Raw genomic sequence first — 17,898 nt, forward strand, 5'->3', positions numbered from 1 at the left:
CTCAGAAGATTCCTGGCATCAATCAGTGAGGCTCAACCAAATATGAGCTCATAATGTTAACTGCAAAACATATGTTCGGACGGAGGTTCACCAAGAACATCAATGCGAATGAGTTTTTGAAACTCAGGGGCATTTCCCAAGTCTGGTCCGACATCACTACCATATAACTTCTAAAAGTTAAGATCCTCGAGGTAGTCACAGGCTTGCAGTCCATCATACCGAATCTTTTCAATATATTTACCACATATTTTCCTTGAGATAGGAAAATTTCCCTTGGCTTCTACCACACTTCAAGTCCTTGGTCCTTCATTTCAAATTCAGAAGCCATCTCCCTCTTACATTTGTGAATGAGAGGGTTTGCACCTGTTAGAAAGAGGTCATCCACATACAACACCAGTATGAGAGGCTTGTCATCTTCAACCTTAAAGTAATGGTTAGGATCAGCTTCACTCCTAGTGAATCCCAGCTTCATCAAGTAGCTATCGATCCTCTCATACCATGCTCGGGGTGCTTGCTTCAGCCCATAGAGAGCATTCTTCAACCTGCATACATGAGATTTTCAATCATAAATCTCAAATCCTTCAGGTTGCTCCACGTAGACCTCTTCTTTGATAGAACCATGCAAGAACGCGGTCTTAACATCCATCTGATATAGGTTCCATCCTTGTGAAGCCACAAGGGCTATGATCAAGCGGATGGTCGTATATCTGGAAACAGGTGCAAATATCATAGTATATACCTCCCTTCTGGGATAAACCACGAGCAACAAAATGAGCCTTATACTTTTCCATACTTCCATTTGCTGCATGCTTTATCTTGTAAAGCCATTTTGAAGTAACAATTGTCTTGTCCAGGGTCTGGGAACTACTTCCCAGACATCATTCTCCATAATAGACTCATATTCTATGGTCATAGCATCCTTCCATAGTTAATGCTTGATGACATCTGAGAATGATGAAGGTTCATTTTGTATGATCGTGCTCATGATGGTCAGGTATCCTTGATACTTGTTAAGTTTCTTACTTTGATGGAAGGTTCCTCAGGGTGCAGCATGTCCTTCAGCATCATCAAGTATCCCCCTAAGCCATGAAGGCCTCTTCCTAGAAGAGGAAGGCTCATGTGGATGAGGATCAATCAGATCCATGGGTTCTTCTACATCAGGCATTGATTCATCATCCTTTTCTTTTGGTTCCCTGGTGTCGTCTTCTTGAGAGCTACTCAAAGTCAGCAGATTGTCCACCTTGTTGAGAGCCATATCTTTGTCAAAGGTGACATCATGACTAATCACGACTTCCCTTTGACCAGTGGTGAACATTTATTCAGGATTTTAGGAACCCAATGCTTGATGAGGGCATCGATTTTGTACATATACGGCGGTGATTGTAGTTTCAACCCATAGAAACTTTGGAAGTCTTTGATCATGTAGCATGGCCCGAACAGCTTCCATCATCGTGTGGTTCTTCCTTCCCACCACACCATTCTACTCAAGAGTATGTGATGTAGCAGTCTCCCTCTTAATGCCAACCTCAGGTATGCCTGAGTGAACCAACTGTAATATATCGGAGGTCTTGCTTTGGCTTGAGGGGAATGGTCCCCTTTTGAGATTTCCTTTGGCACATCCCGGACATACACCTTCTTTCTCTACTTGGAATTCGGGCATCCCTATTACCATCTGTCTTACAGTAGGTAGATATTTGTAATGAAGGTGGGCAAACCTCCGATGCCAAATTTCAGACTAAAGAGTTGTGTCACAAGACATGACACCTAGCGGACTTCCATCGACCTGATATAATGAATCAACACTAAACCCAAAAGTAAAGGCATCTTTAACATTATTTTTCCATATACATACCTTGCCATCGCTGAAGGTTACCTTGTAGCCTTTGTCTTCCGTTGTCGAGATGGACACTAGGTTCTTTTTGAGGTTAGGTGCATATAATACATCCTGGACTTTCTAGCCTTCTTGAATGGTTGTCCTCTTCCTTGATCTCTAGCTCTCCTCTTACCTTTGCTGTTGAATTTGTCATTCCTTTGATTTGCCATCAGAGGGATTTTGATCATCGTCCCAGTGTGAGTCCTTTCTTCTCTTTGCATGAGAAGAAAAAGCAGCAGGAGGACCTTTAGGCATGGGCATTTCTTGCACTTCTTCCCTTGTTTCTTCTTGAATGCATCTAGCCATTAATTCCTCGAAACCAGGAATTACATTATAGTTCAGAAGAGTAGTCTTGAACACGTACCATTCGGATGGTAATCCTCCAAGAGTTGTGAGTGCCATTTCTCTGTCAGTAATAGTTTCCCCAATAGATAGGAGATCGTTCTTGATCTCGATGATTCTTAAGAAGTATGCTTGCATACTTTCATCTTTACCCTTCTTGATTTCCCTCGGCTTATTTCTAAGAAACAAAACTTGATTTGCATCATTAACTTTAAATAAACTCACCAGTCTATCATAGATTTCCTTGGAGGTGTCCAGTTCAGAGATGTAGGCCACCAAGTGCTTGTTGATAGAGTCCCGGATGATCTTCTATTGTTTTGATTTCACCATTTTTCCATTTGTTCCAAGCAGCAGCGGATGCATTTGATGGAGGCTCAATAATATTGCCTCCAACACTCCTTGATTCTCAAGGGTTAGATCGATAGACATCTTCCATCCGTGATAGTCAGCTTTCTCACGGAGCTTGTCTTCGGCATGAAAGAGTGTTGAGGACCCCATAGTTCTTTTAGGATAGCCTTGCCAATCTTCTCTTCAATGATTGCTCTTGCTCTTGCTCGGGCTTTGTCTTCACCTCAGCTCTGATACCATGTTAAGTTGTGGTATTTTCTATGCTTATAACAGTTTACTTCTTTTTTCTTATTATATTCCACCGATTAGCAATCACATGTACATAAAGTAAAGTGCAGATAGAACATTAAACGATCGACAGAAAACAAGCCAAGACAAGAGACACAAGATATGGCGGCTAGCCAGGGACAAACCCCACAATGTGTGGGGAAACCCTTTGATCAAATCTTCTTTTATCTTCAATAATTCAGCAGAGAGAAATAGTACAATAAATCTGATTCATATCAGCAGTAGCAAACCCTAGATCAGTAGCATTAGCATTAGCGGCTTCATTATCAAACTAGGGCAGACCATATCTCACAAACCGACAGTCGGATTGACTTCATTCCACCACCAAAAGTTTCAGCTTCCAGAGGAGGTTCAGATGAACCTACAGCACAGTTCAGATGAGGATATCTTCTAGGCCACGCAAGTCAATCTTTACTTCTACAGTTGCAGCTTCAGTTTTAGCAGTTTCCGGCTTCAAACTAGGGCAGTCGATATCTTGCAAACCGTTCGTCGGATTGACTTCATTCCACCACCAAAAGTTGCGGATTTCAAACGAGGTTCAGATGAACCTACAACGCAGTTCCAAAGAGGAGATCTTCTAGGCCACGCAAGTCAATCTTTACTTCTGCAGTTGCAGCTTCAGTTTCAGCAGTTTTCGGCTTCAAACTAGGGCAGTCGATATCTTGCAAACCGTTCATCGAATTGACTTCATTCCACCACCAAAAGTTACAACTTTCAAAGGAGGTTTAGATGAACCTACAACACAGTTCCAAAGAGGATATCTTCTAGGCGACGCAAGTCAATCTTTACTTCTGCAGTTGCAGCTTGAAATTCAACAGCTTCCGGCTTCACATGTGTGAGAGAGAGAGACCCATTTCAGCGCAGTAGAGAAGAGACTCATATCTGCGTAGTAGAGAGAGAGAGATGTGATGAGATGAGTGAGTCCAAATGAGGAAAAGTCCTCTTATATTTATACACAACGTTGGTGGGTGAATAGACGCGACTGTTGGGCTTCTGAGCCTACATGAGTTGTAGGTCGGCTTGATAATAATTCCATAATCAAAATAAATTCATATCTCCATGAATACTTATCGGAATCGGATGATCTTTATATTAGTCCTACACCTCTCAACGAGAGGAATCTAATAAAAATATTATCAGCCATGAATAAGATGACCCACATGAAGTTTTGCCCTGGTTGCCAATTTTAACATAGACACAACAACTTTAGAACTCACAGCTTTGGCAGGGTTGGTGGAAGTTATTTTCTGAAGCATAACCTTCTAATTCCATGCAGGTAGGGTAACAAATGTTGGGCTTGCCATGAAATCCTCCTAGAATTGATGACTCATAAACTTCAGACATCAAATCACCCAGACAAGTCTCAGAATGCAAAGTGTTCTTCAGTGGTCCAACATGCAAGATTTATAGGCATTTTTGAATTTAAATCCAATCGTTCCCCCCAAAATATGATAAAAAATGCCTCTTTGTCGAAATATCTTCAAATATTTTCACCATAAATAGCGCCTACCCACTCCTCTTAACTGATTTCGGCCATCAAATCATGAATAGTAACCTAAACGATTACATTTTGACCCATCTGCACGACACCATCCTCCATGTCACAGCTCGTCCCGTGCAGCTTCACCTGTCGCACTGCTGTCATTCGTCACGCAGCCCTCCCACCATGTTCTTCACCTCATCGGGCAACGTAGTTTATAGTCCCGCAATCCCTTGAAACTGCCTGGTTAACTGAGGTTGTTATGCTGCCATATAGTCATCACGTAGGGGTAGGATCCCTTATGTACAACTTCAATCTACTTCCATTCACTTTTCTAGGGAAAGGTTCCCCATTCAGCTTCACGAGCTGAACTGCACCACCATCCATGATCTCCTTGATAACATATGGCCCCAACCAGTGCATTTGAAATTTTCCTGGAAACTTCGTGAACTTGTTGTCATACAGCGATACCAAATCATCTATCTTGAATGTGCGCAACTTAATATGTCGATCATGTCATGCTTTTTCGCATTCCTTCTACACTTACTGATGAAATCCTACAAAGAAACGGTCTTCTTCTAACTCCATGATCTGCGCAAGCCTTTCTTCCAAGGTCTCTTGATCCGCTATCTCAGTCAAGGCTGCAATCCTTAAATTGGGCACAATATATTCCATTGACATGACTACTTCAATTCCATAGACCAGCTTGAATGGCGTTTTTCATGTCAATTTCTTGTAGGTCATCCTATAAGCCCATAACACAGTAGGTACGCACATGTCTCAGTCATTCCTCTGCGCATTGCATACCTTTATCAATGCATGCTCCAAGATCTTATTGAAAGCTTCCACCGTGCCATTTGCCTATGGGTGATAGGGCATGCCCTTCTGATGGTATACCTGAAATTCTTTCAACATCGCGTTGATTGTTTCATTCAAAAAATGCATACCTCTATCACTCATCAAAATATTCAGGCATCCAAACCTTGTTAAGACATGCTTGAAGAGAAACTTCGTAGCAGTGGTAGCTGTACAATCCCTCACTAGTTGTGCTTCCACCCATCTGGTTAAATACTCTATTGTAGTAATGATATACCGCGCACTCATCTTCTTTCTTAGTGGTTGTATGGGACCTATAAAATCAATGTCCCATTTCTCAAATACCTGTAATGAACCTTGGGTATTTAAAGGCAATTCATCCCTTCGCGAAGGCTACCCTAACCTTTGGCAAGCATCGAACGCCTTACAATATGCCTTAGAATCCTTGTGTAACGTTGGCCACCATAAACCATCGCACAAAATCTTCTGTGCGGTCAATTTCCCTGTATATTGGCCTCCTGTCAGTCCTCCATGGGCTTCAGCTAAGATACTCGTGCGTTCAAACTATAGAACATACCTTCGTAATATCTCATCCACCACCATATTATAAATGACCCGCAATTACTAAAAACTCTATAGCACGAACTACTAACTCCTTCTTTTGTTGAGTGGAATAGCCTTCTGCAGGTGTTCCCATTGTTAAAAACTAAATAATGTCGGCAAAATGATCATTTGCAACGTGCACCACAAAGAGTTGTGCGTTTGGCAGTCCTTCCTCCAAACTACTAGGTTCTTCGCTTGTTGAAATCCTTGAGAGATGGTCTAGGCCTGCATTCGGCCTTTCAAGCTTCAAAATCACCTCAAAGTTATACTCCTGGAAAAATAGCAACCATCGACATATCTTCCCCCCCTAACACAGGCTTATTGACTAGGTACTTCAGCGCAGAGTGATTTGTATACATTTTGAAGTGTCTACCCAACAAATAATGTCTGAATTTCTGCAGCATGTAGACCATTGCCAACCCCTCACGCTCTGTAGTGGAGTAGTTCTTCTCAGCTTTGGATAGTTTTCTACTTGCAAAAGCTATCGGATGATCAATCTCTCCCTCTCCTACATGTGTTAACACTACTCCTAGCGCAATGTAGGAAGCATCGACATGCACATGAAACTCCTTTTCCTAGTCGAAAAACCCCAAGATAGGCGTTGTCACCATATTTTCCTCAAGAAATACAAGTTGCGCTGACAATCTTCATCCCAATAGAACATCACATCCTTCTTTAACAACTTTTCCATCGACGCGGTGATCTGGGCATACGCTTTGATAAACTTTATGTAGTACCCAGTGTGTCCCAATGTCATACACAGTTGTTTCACGTTCCTTGGAGGTTCCAAATTCATAATGATGATGATCTTCGCAAGGTCCACCATCAATCCCTGCTTACATACAACATGGCTAAGAAAAATCCCAAAAGGAACACAGAATATACATTTCTTTAAGTTCAGCGCGATCTGATACCTTCAACACGTATCTAGCATGAGGCGTAGACTCGCAACATGTCGCTTTACCAACCCAAACATGGTGCTGTCACTGAAATATACTTCCAGGAACTTATGAATAAATTCCTTGAACGCCGCAATCATTATTCGGGAAAAGATTGCAGGCGCGTTCTTCAATCTAAATGGCATAACTATATATTGGAAGCATCCCCATTCAGTTGCGAAGGTTGTTTTTCTTCTATCCTTTGGCACTATATTTTTTTGATGATAACTTGAAAATCCATTAGTCAATGAATATGCTTCTTGTCCGCCCACATTCTCTAATACTTCGTCAGTAAACGATGTCGGAAACAGATCATGCACATAGGTGTCATTCAAATTCCTTAGATCTACACATATGTGGATTTCACCCTTATATTTATTTTCTTGGACCACCATTGGGCTTACCCAATCAGATTTTTCTACAGGCTCGATAATGCCAGCATCTTATCCAGTTCGATGCACACCTTTTCCTTATACTTTGGATTTATTCGATAAGGTCGTTGCTTAATAGGCTTCACATCCAGTTTCAATGTAATCTTCATAACCCCTAAGTCTCCTACAATCCCTTTCAAATCTGAAAACTTAATGGGAAATAAGTTCTGGTATTCACGCAGTAGCTCAGCTACCTTATTGGTTGTATCTTCATCCCAATAGTTGCCTATCTTCGTGAACTTGGGTTCTCCTTCAGACCCAATATTTACCTGTCAAGTTTTCAGAGGCTCTGATATATTTGGGTTCACTACTTTTGGTCCTTCAACGTTGCGTTTTCCTTTGGTCTCAGGGATGGTAATATTTCGTGAATCATCCTCTTCTTCAGTAGTCACATTATAGCATTCTAGTGCATGGCACAACTATGTACTGTAATCTGGCTGAGTCCATTCGACCGGTTCCTTTGGCATTCTAAATATAGATACTCTAAATTCTTGTAGAAATTCATCAATGCTCTCAAAGCCATCCTCAAAATTGAACGTTAATAGAAAACTTTCTCTTAAAACATCCCATTCAGCCATTCCATGGTGAAGCTCCATCTCCAAATACCAATTCATTAGGATTGTATCTAGCGTATGGCAGAATATATGCACCCACTCTGGTTGTGGTTTTGTTCCCCAGGCCTTAGTCCATCATGCTAAATGATCACACGGATCATCCTTACCACTGTATTTTTATGTCATTCGGGTATTACCATACCCAAACCGTAACATCATCATTCTTCTGTATCCTTTCTATCCACTAAAGTTCTCCTTGTGTGTATCCCACCAACGGGCAGGCGTAACATGAAGTGCCAATTCTAGTGCTTGGAATTGATGTTCTTCCAATACCTCCTTTTTAGATTCATCCAGAAATAGCTCTACATCAGTTAAACCATCATAATGTAGAATATTCCTTACCTCAGCCAAGACACACCTCAGCAACTTGGTCATCATGTTGTAGTGGAGTGTAGATACTTCATGCATCCTATTCTGTCAATTCTCAAGCTCTTCATCGGAATCTGAGGCGCAGGAGTTGTCTCTGTCCCACGTAATTCATCCATTGGCTGTAGGATTGATCCAATCCTCATCTCACGTTGTAATCTTGTATATCTGATCCAAGTCATCATCACTTTCTACATAGTCTTGGACAAGTTCAGCATACCGCGTTCCCTCTACAGGGTCTAGTGGCACTATAACCTTGAGCGACTTCCTTGCAAAGGACATTTTCTTCTTCTTCAAGTTTATTACTCTGTTCATATCAATAGCCCAGTCAATTCCTATCGGTGCAGGTTATGGATTACTATCATCCACTATCTCAATGACCTCAAAGTTAGCTAGCGCCCCATTGGAATAAGCTTCTATTTATTTTCCATGCGCAACTGAATAGGAGACCACTGTAGCGCATGTCTCCCGATCATTTCCCATGTCTGCTTAGGCAATAAATTCACATCAGACCCTAATCCAAAATTACTTGGTCCATTTCGTATTCACCTATCTATGTGGTTAGCCTCACCTCGCATCCCTTCCGTGTCTTACGCTTACCAATCTTTCTTACTGTGCACTACTCCATAGGAGTCTTTTCCTTATTGGTGCCCTTGTTGATTAAGTCTTGCAATCCCTCGAAAAAATTCTAATCATGTAGAAGCTTAATACAAGTCTTCAAAAAGGTAGCTAGTATTGAAGTATCTACTTCTTGTGTCACATTAGTTTCTAGAAATTTCTCCTAATTTCCTGAGGTGGAGGCCTTAATGAAGTTCTTCTTTGCTTCCAAGAATGTCTCTTTAGCATGATTAAGATCAAAGTCTACATCCTTCTGAGCAGCCTTGCGTACCCATCCATCTTCCTCAGGCTACTTACCTTTATCTGTGCCAATTGTTATACTACTTCTCAGTACAATATTTATGTTTTGATCCTCTTTGCGGGGCTCAACCCTCATCATCTGAATTTTATGCGTAGATTATTGGGATTGTGCCTTCTTCTCTTGCATCTTATCCATAAGGAATGGACATTCCTCTATAACATGATCAAATTGTTGACAATACTGGCATGAGGGATCTGTTTCGCCACAATTATAGCAGATTACCTGCCCATGCCCTCGCCCTAGTCTAATGCCTCTTCCTCTTGCTCGGCCTTGGAATCCCCCTCGCTTTGCTCTTGCTGCTTCTTGCCTTCATTCTGTAGGTAGGGGTTCTATCCATCATCAACTCATAACTTCTATAATGTCATTCATCGTGCCCTACAGAGTTACAGAAATTACAAAATAATAGTTTAGGGGTCTATACAAACTTCTGCCATAGATGGAAATTATCAGTAGCATGTTGTCCTGTGACTTGACAAACAACGCAACTCCTGCACTTGTCCCAACATTATTCTCAAGCTTCAAGGGTACAGGCCCTCCTCCTATAATATTTTCCTTAAATACTTGGCAATGATCCTTATCATGTCCATGGATTTTACATTTTAGACACCATATCTCAGCGTGCACCTCTGGTTGAGCTTCCCTTCCTTTCTTCAAGATCTGCAGCTCCAAGTGGAAACTTTCTAGCTTGGATTGAATCTACTCCACTCCAAGGTTTGTATCCTAAATAGGTGATGCGTATAGCCTCATTGCGATCTCCAAGGCCTCTACTTGCGTTGCTATCTTCTACTGCGACAGAGGTATTCTTAAATGAGGCAACAACGATGCTATAAACTAGTCGTGATGTTGGGTATCTAATATTTGCATATTAACCTACCTAATCTGACACTTCAACCTCTGATGAAAGTCCTAAGGCGTCTCATCAACTTTCATTCGGATCTCCTTAAATTCAATTACTGACTGCGCCTCTGACTTAGGCCTACTGAACTCCTTGTTCAAAGCTAGCTGGGTATATGCCAATGACGCATTAGGGTTATCAGTGAAATACTTGATATACCATGTCAATGCGCGATCATGTAAGTCTGTAACCAACTGCACTTTCTTAATATTGTCGTTCGTAATTTGCTACGCTATCCAAACAACATCTGCAACAAACCAAAACTATTCTAGATCTTCGGTCCCTATTCCTTTAAAATTAGCATCTTCATCGTGCTTGCCATATCGAATGGTGGAGGTGGAGGTGTAGGTGTATGAGGTGGAGGTGGAGGTGGAGGTGGAGGTGGAGGTGGAGGTGGAGTGGATGGATGAGGGATCCTCAGAATACCATGCCTTATCAACTAAACTACACTTCACGGCATTGTCATCACCGCCCCTTAGTCGTCACTTGAAGCGGGCTCAATGAGCGACCTATATTCTGGGCTAGACCCTCTATTTCTTCTAAAGAATATCCCACTTCACATAGCCCCAAACATCAAGGTAACTGCATAACTCTCTTTTCACATAACAACATTTTAATCCAAGTCTTTAGTGAGTTCAAATACTTACCTCATGGTCCTTTAAAGATTATTTGTTTGGCTTCGCTATATATGATGTTCTTGTCAATCGCGAAATAAGTCATAAAGCTTCCCAATGTACGATTGACCCAGTGATTCATAGCTTGCATGATATTTCCTTTTGATGCCTCCAGACGTCGCACCATTTTAGGAGTCCAAACTATAGGACCTTTGAGCTTCCATGTCCCTTGACTATCAGCTAATTTTGACAACCACTCGTATATTTCTTCAGGGAAGAAATAGAAGAACACATCGATCTCATCTTTATACAAAAATCTCTGCAACCACTGCTCCTTGGACAATTTAGGGCTCTTATTCTCCTAAGTCGTGAATGCGTGTGATTTTAGATCAATCCACTTATCCAGCTCTTTCTTTGTAGGAAACCATTTATTGCACATCTCTTAGATAGATCCTAGTCCCAACAATGGAACCATCTGTTGGCTTAATGGGGTTTGACCCAGGTTTCGAGTTGTTCGCGCCAACCAACAAAACCCTCAATTGTTGGCCCTTTCAGCAACAACCTGTGTAGCGCAGGTTGCAGTCTCTCCTGAAGCAGTATGGGGGAATGCTAGAACCAGGTTTTTGCATCCAGGTACATGTGATAAATGGTTCTTAAGCTTTGACAGTTCAGATCTGCCTTCACGCAAATTGGTATCTATTTAGGGCTCTTCACTGTAACTAAGTTAAAATGGCTTCTAGACCTTTAGGAAGGTCTACGATCAGTCTTGCAGACCTTAAATAGATGATTTATCTATTTTTACACATCAATAAACTACCCGAGACTTGAGTTCACACAGATCTATTTACTTCATCAGAAAACATAACAGAAATAGCTTTTAACCTCACGAAAGTAGATAATTATTCATATCATGCATCATTAAGTTAGGTTTAGTGACTTCGCACAACATTCAATAATTATTTAATAAAAACATATCATTAAGCGATAAAATATAACATAAATAGTTTCAATAGAAATGCATAGTAATTCTTCAAAAGCAGTCTTTATTGATTTTCAATGTTCAGATTACAAACTCTCCTACCCTGCGCACTCAGCTCTAGGGGTTCGCGCACTCAACTGCGGACTCTACCCAGGCCTCCCATGCACTCAATTGCAGGAGCCTTCCCTTCTTCACCTAAGTACAGGAAGCAAAGCCTTCCTGCCTTAGCACTTCCCCAAGACAACAAAAACCCTGTAGCGTACCCAATTCTCTATCAAAAGTTATCTCAAAGACTTGCTATGACTCAATTATTTATAGCTTTCCTTCATACAATACCATGGTCTGTGTACCCTGGGAGAATCTTAAAACCAACCAAAAACAAGGCTAAGACCCTTTTGACTCCTATCTATTTGCGCGCTAAGCATCCACACATTGCAGAAAATTTACATTATTTTTACATAAACGTTTACAAAATTGGGTTAAATTAACCCCAAAACGAACCCTAGGGACCCTAACCCAAGACTAGACATCACCATTGGATGGGTTTTTACAAAAGATTCATTTAATGATCAAGTATAAGAAGTACACCACAAACAAGTTGGTTGACATGCTTTCAAGGCCACCCACATAAAAAATGATAGGTTTAGGAGCTTTGGTGCACATGAAGCCTTTACCCATGATGCATACAAAGAGGCATATACAGAGGATGAAAACTTCAAGGAGGTGTTTTGGAAATTGCAAAGCTAGAGTCATGCATACAATGGAGATAAGGTAGTTTATTATAATCTTTAAAATGTGTTACTCTATAGGATGGGAAAATTGTTGTCTTAAAGGTGAGCGACTATAATGAATTAGAGAGTCTCACACCTCTAAGGTTGTAGGGAATTTTGGTGTAGGGAAGATAATTACCAAATTACAAAGGTATATGTACTAGCCCTTAATGTAAGAAGATTTATCTTGGTTCATAATAAGATGTATGCTTTGTTGTACCAACAACTCTACTAACAGGAAATAGGGTCCATTCCATCCCTTACTTGTACCCATTCATCCTTGGGAAAGCATTTCCATGGACTTTGTCGGAGGTTTACCAACAATTAGGAAGGGACATGTCTACTTGTTCATGTTGGTTGACAGGTTCAACAATATGTGGATTATCATGTCCTGCAAAAAGACCATCAATGGGAAAAAAACAACAAATTTGTTCGTTGGACAGGTCTAGGTGCACTTTGGGATACCAAGCAGTATCATTTCAAACAGGGACACTAGATTTATCAGTGAATTTTGGACTACATTATGGGAGAATATGGACACCAAGTTTAAAAGGTCTACACAAGTCCATTCACCAATAAATGGGAAAATTGAAGTAGTCAACATGAATTTGGTGTAGCTTTTGAGGGATTACAATTAAAGTCATCTGAAGACTTAAAATGCAAGTATGATATATACACAACACTCTTATAACATATCAGTCCACACTTCCTTTGGTAAGTCCCCTTTTTAAACTTGTTTTAAATATTTTACGCCATCACCTTTGGACATTGCATATGAACAACAAGGAGCAGTGAGGGAGGATCTCATAGGGGATTCTTTAAAGGTAGAGAAATTTGTTGAGAATATCAAGCAAATCCATATGCAAGTACAGGAGACACTAAAGAATTCATAGGAAAACTACAAGGCCAAGCATGATTAACATAGAATATAGAATTTATTCAGAGTTGGAGATAGAGCATGGTTACAATTGAACAAGGAGAGGTTACAAGGTCTTGGTAAGAAATCAAGGGTCTACGATATTTTCCTTTTAAGATACTGGAAAAGGTGGGAAGTAATGCCTACAAACTCAATCCACCCCCATACATGCATTTACTCAATAGTGAATGTGGTAAATATAAAACTCTATGACCCATCCATGCTAAATCAAGAATGGGAGTAGGTCCTACCTTCCATAGAGGGCTTATCTCGAGATGCTTAAGTAAAGTTTAAAAATGATACATTTTTGTAGAAGAGGTCCAAAACTACAAGATAGGGGCAACATGATCTTTAGCAGATTGTGTTGAAAGGACAACTTCTAGGTAAAGCTAAATGATACTCCAGGGAGTAGGTAGAGGAAACATTTCCTCACCTCATTTAGCAAAAGATTAGAGACCAAAAGCCTCCCAAAATATGGAGGTATGATTCAAATTGAATCATTATATTATTTAGCACCCATATTGATGCCTTCAAGGTGAAAAAATTAGAGAAATCAACTTATAGGAGCAGGTTCAGGAGTAGGACCCAGTTTGCAGAATTGGGGTTAGAAGCCTTCCGAGGCCAGTTTGAGGCCTTAAATAAATTATTCTTCTTTTTTTGTAGGGGATTTGGGGGGGACCTTTTCCAATCAAACACCTCACACCATAACATTATTTGACAAGGACCTCTCCAATGGTGCAAGAATCATGTGAATCAAAGTTTTGATGAAAAATGTATACTTCTTGGAAGTTGACTTCATGTGATTGACCACCATAATTTGAGAGGATGCCACATCATTCCATGTTACTGATGGGAATGAGGTTAGCCACGTGAACACTATGAAGACTCTGGAAGAGTTGAGTTGTAACTCATGTTGAGGTTTGAATGGGTCAAATCGAACCTCTAGTTGGTTATCAGGGTGTGTTACAACTGACCCACTAGGAGGAAAATAAGTTCCATTATATTCAAGTGCATTTTGTTCCATAATAAAGAAGAGTAGCTAAGAGTGGGTAGAGAGAGAAGAGAACAAAGGGGGCTTGTGTTAGGTTGTATCCCATGGGCCCAAAATTCTCAAGTAACTCCATAGAGAGTGTTTTCTCTTCTGTATTTTTATCATTTCCATTCAGACAAAAAAAAAGAGCAGAGCAACCTCACTTTCTAGTTGGGTTGGTGTGTGTTTGTATTTCATTGTTTTCTATTTTTTTCATTCTATATATTGCATGCTTAAGTAGAAAAACAATAACTAATGAATGCATAAATCTAAAGAAAATAGACCTTCATAGTGTAGATTTCAGATTTCAATATTTTTTTATCAAATCTATTGTGATGAATAATCGAATGGAATATCAACTACAATTTACATATCACTTATCTTTAAAAGAAACAAGGTTCTGACAAAGAGTAACCTTCAAGTATTGTCACCATGAAATTCTTTAAGACTACTATAGGGTAAAATATTAAACAATATCATTATATACATAATTTATCCATGTAAGAAAATAACAAATAATGAATATGCATAATTACACCTTAATTCATATTCATCCTATTATTTATACTTATTCAACGAACCATCATAAGCAATTCCCAACTATATCTTTACAAATATGCACAATAATCCAATCTTAACGCTTTTAAGAAACTTTGAGCCAATATAGTCATTACAACCAATTCTACTATTTCAGTTCATGAACAAGAAACACCTATTTATCATATGTACATATGTGAAAGGTTACCTCTACATATAGTATCCATATATCAAGAAGTGCATTCTATTAACTTAGCACAATTATTCAACAATTTCAACTATTCATTCATACATACTTAACAAATATTCATAACATCCTTCAGCTCATCATTATCATATTCACAGTGGCTCGACATCACCAAAATCATAAAGTATTGAATGACAATCCATTCCATTAACAAAGAAATAAGCACACTTATTTGAATTACTTAAATTGGTTGGAAACTACACAAGGGGAGTCACTCTTGACCCAATCATTGGATTAACTATTAGGTATGTGACATATTGTTTGCACAACTACCATCACACATTGTACGTTGTGTTGGGTGCAACAGGTGGGTGTGGAAGCCCCCTAGCATGGGGTTTTGGAGGAAGCACTCTTGAAAAAAAATGGGGCAGTTTTTTTCATATATTTTTGGCATTTTTCAATATGGTTTTTGCCTTTAGTGGTTTTGTGGCACATGTTTGTTTTTCCCATGGTTTTGTAGTTTTAGTTAAGTAACTATGGTTGTATTCTAATCCATGGTAAATGAATTGGTTGTTCATGGATGTGACAATATATATATACTGTAACGTTGTATAGAAGAATATATATTTGAAAAATCTTTGTGGTTTTTCTAATTTTGGGTTTCCAGGACCAAATCTTTGTGTTAATATGTGTACTTGCCATTGCATCTTTTCTGTTTATATAATACTTTGTTTGAAACAATTAATTGTATAAGATTAAAACCTACATTTGATATCAAATTAGTTTTGGATTCAAGGGGACTCTTTGTGGCTAAATGTTTTTGCTCGAGCCTACGGTAGACCTTGTTACAGAGTGAGATTTGCAAAATCAATTCTTGTGATGAAAGGAAATGGTGAGTAGTTCAAAGATAAAGATTGAGAAATTCAATGGGAATAATTTTGTGATGTGGAAACTCAAAATGGAAGATCTGTTGGTGGACAAAATTTAGTGGATCCCCATGGATTCAGGCAGTGCACCAACATGGATGTTGATAGAATATTGAACCAAGTTGGATTGAAAGGAGAAGAATATAGTACATTTATGTCTCTCGGATTTGATATTACTGAATGTTTTAGGAGAACCTACAATGAAGGGAATGTGGAACAGGTTAGGGACTTTGTATCAGTTTAATTGCCTCGCGAACAAATTGTTCCTATGAAAACGTTGTGTTGTCAGGCCAGGAGGTAACTCCTCAAATGAGATTTTGTCTATTCATTTGGGTTGTTCATAGTTATATACATGAGGGAGTGACTGTTGAGTTTCATCTCCCGATGACTCTTCATTTTCTCTTATTAACTATTTACACTATTTACAATTGTTCACCCAATCCCTATGATTAGGTGTTAACATTCCCCCTCTTAATCTAAAGGGATGTTGGTGAGTTCAAGCATCATTCTGAATCTTTCAAGATTTTCTCTTCCAAGCGCTTTGGTGAAGATGTCTGCAATATGATCATTAGTGGAACAATGGTGAAGATGGATTGTTTTGGCCTCAACATGATGTCAAATCAGATGGTATTTTGTATTGATGTGCTTTGTTCGATCATGTAACTTTGGGTTCTTGGACAACTTTATTGCAGAGCTATTGTCAATCATGAGTGGAGTCGAATGTACTTGTTTTACCTACAAATCTTCCAAAATTTCCCTGAGCCACACAATTTCTTTTGTTGCCTCAACTGCTGCCACATATTCTGGCTCTATTGTGGAATCTACTAGAACTGATTGTTTACGTGATCTCCAGGAGACAACTCCTTATCCAAGACTCATAGCATAACCAAAAGTAGATACCCCAGTTTCTTTGTCTCCATCGAAGTCTGAATCAGAGTATCAAATCAAGCTGAAGTCGCCCACCTATGTATACTTGAGTCCTAAGTCTTGAGTTCCCTTCAGCAGGCCAATGTCCCTCACAAGGCTTTTGCATAAACCTAGAGAGGATTTCAACAACAAACGAAATGTCTGGTCTAGTAGTAGTCAGGTAGTTGAGACTTCCTACAAGCTGTCTATACTTTGTTGGATCCTCAAATTCTTTTCCTTTAATGGAAGTGAGCTTTAAGTTTTGTTCCATTGGAGTAGTTAGAGGATTGCATTCAACCATGCCAAACTTGTTCAATAGATCTCCAATGTACTTATTTTGAGAAAGGATATGGACTTAGGGTGTTGAGTTACTTCAATACCAAGATAGTAATGAACATAGCCCAAATCAATCATTTCAAAACTTTTCCTCGATTCCTTCTTTATGGATGCAACGTAGCTCTCATTGTTCCTTGTCATTAAAAAATCATCTACATATACCACAAGATATACAACTGTTTTGCCAACTTTCTTGACAAACAAAGTTGCATCATCAATATCATAATGTTTGAAATTGAGTTTCAAAAGATGCTTGGTTAGTTTTTCATACCAGGCTCATGGTGCTTGTTTGAGGCCATACAAGGATTTCACAAGTTTGCATACTTTATGTTCATGTCCTTTCACAGCGAATCCTTCAGGCTAGGAAATAAAAACATTTTCTTTTAGATATCCATTCAAGAAAGTGGTTTTTACATCCATTTGATGGACATTCCAACCATTCTGAGCTGCTAGGGAAAAGAGTGTTCGGATGGTAGCCCATTTTGCTGTGGGGGAAAAAGTCTCCTCATAATCGACCCCTTCCTTCTGTGAAAAACCTTTTTCCACAAGCCTAGCTTTGTGCTTGTCAAGTGAGCCATCAGCTTTATACTTGTTCTTGTAGACCCACTTGCATCCAATTGCTTTGGTTACCAATGGAGGATCAACTAGCTTCCAAGTGCCATTCTTTATCAAGGCATCATACTCCTTTTGCATTGCTTTTTTCCATTCATCATGAGAAGTGATTTATTTGAAGGAAGTTGGTTCAAAATCTATAGATAAATTCAATTCGCAATCATAAGAAACA

The sequence above is a fragment of the Pinus tabuliformis genome, chromosome 4_1 (assembly GCF_031772625.1).
Source record: "Pinus tabuliformis cultivar Carrire ecotype Pingquan chromosome 4_1, CPIR1, whole genome shotgun sequence".
Taxonomy (NCBI): domain Eukaryota; kingdom Viridiplantae; phylum Streptophyta; class Pinopsida; order Pinales; family Pinaceae; genus Pinus; species Pinus tabuliformis.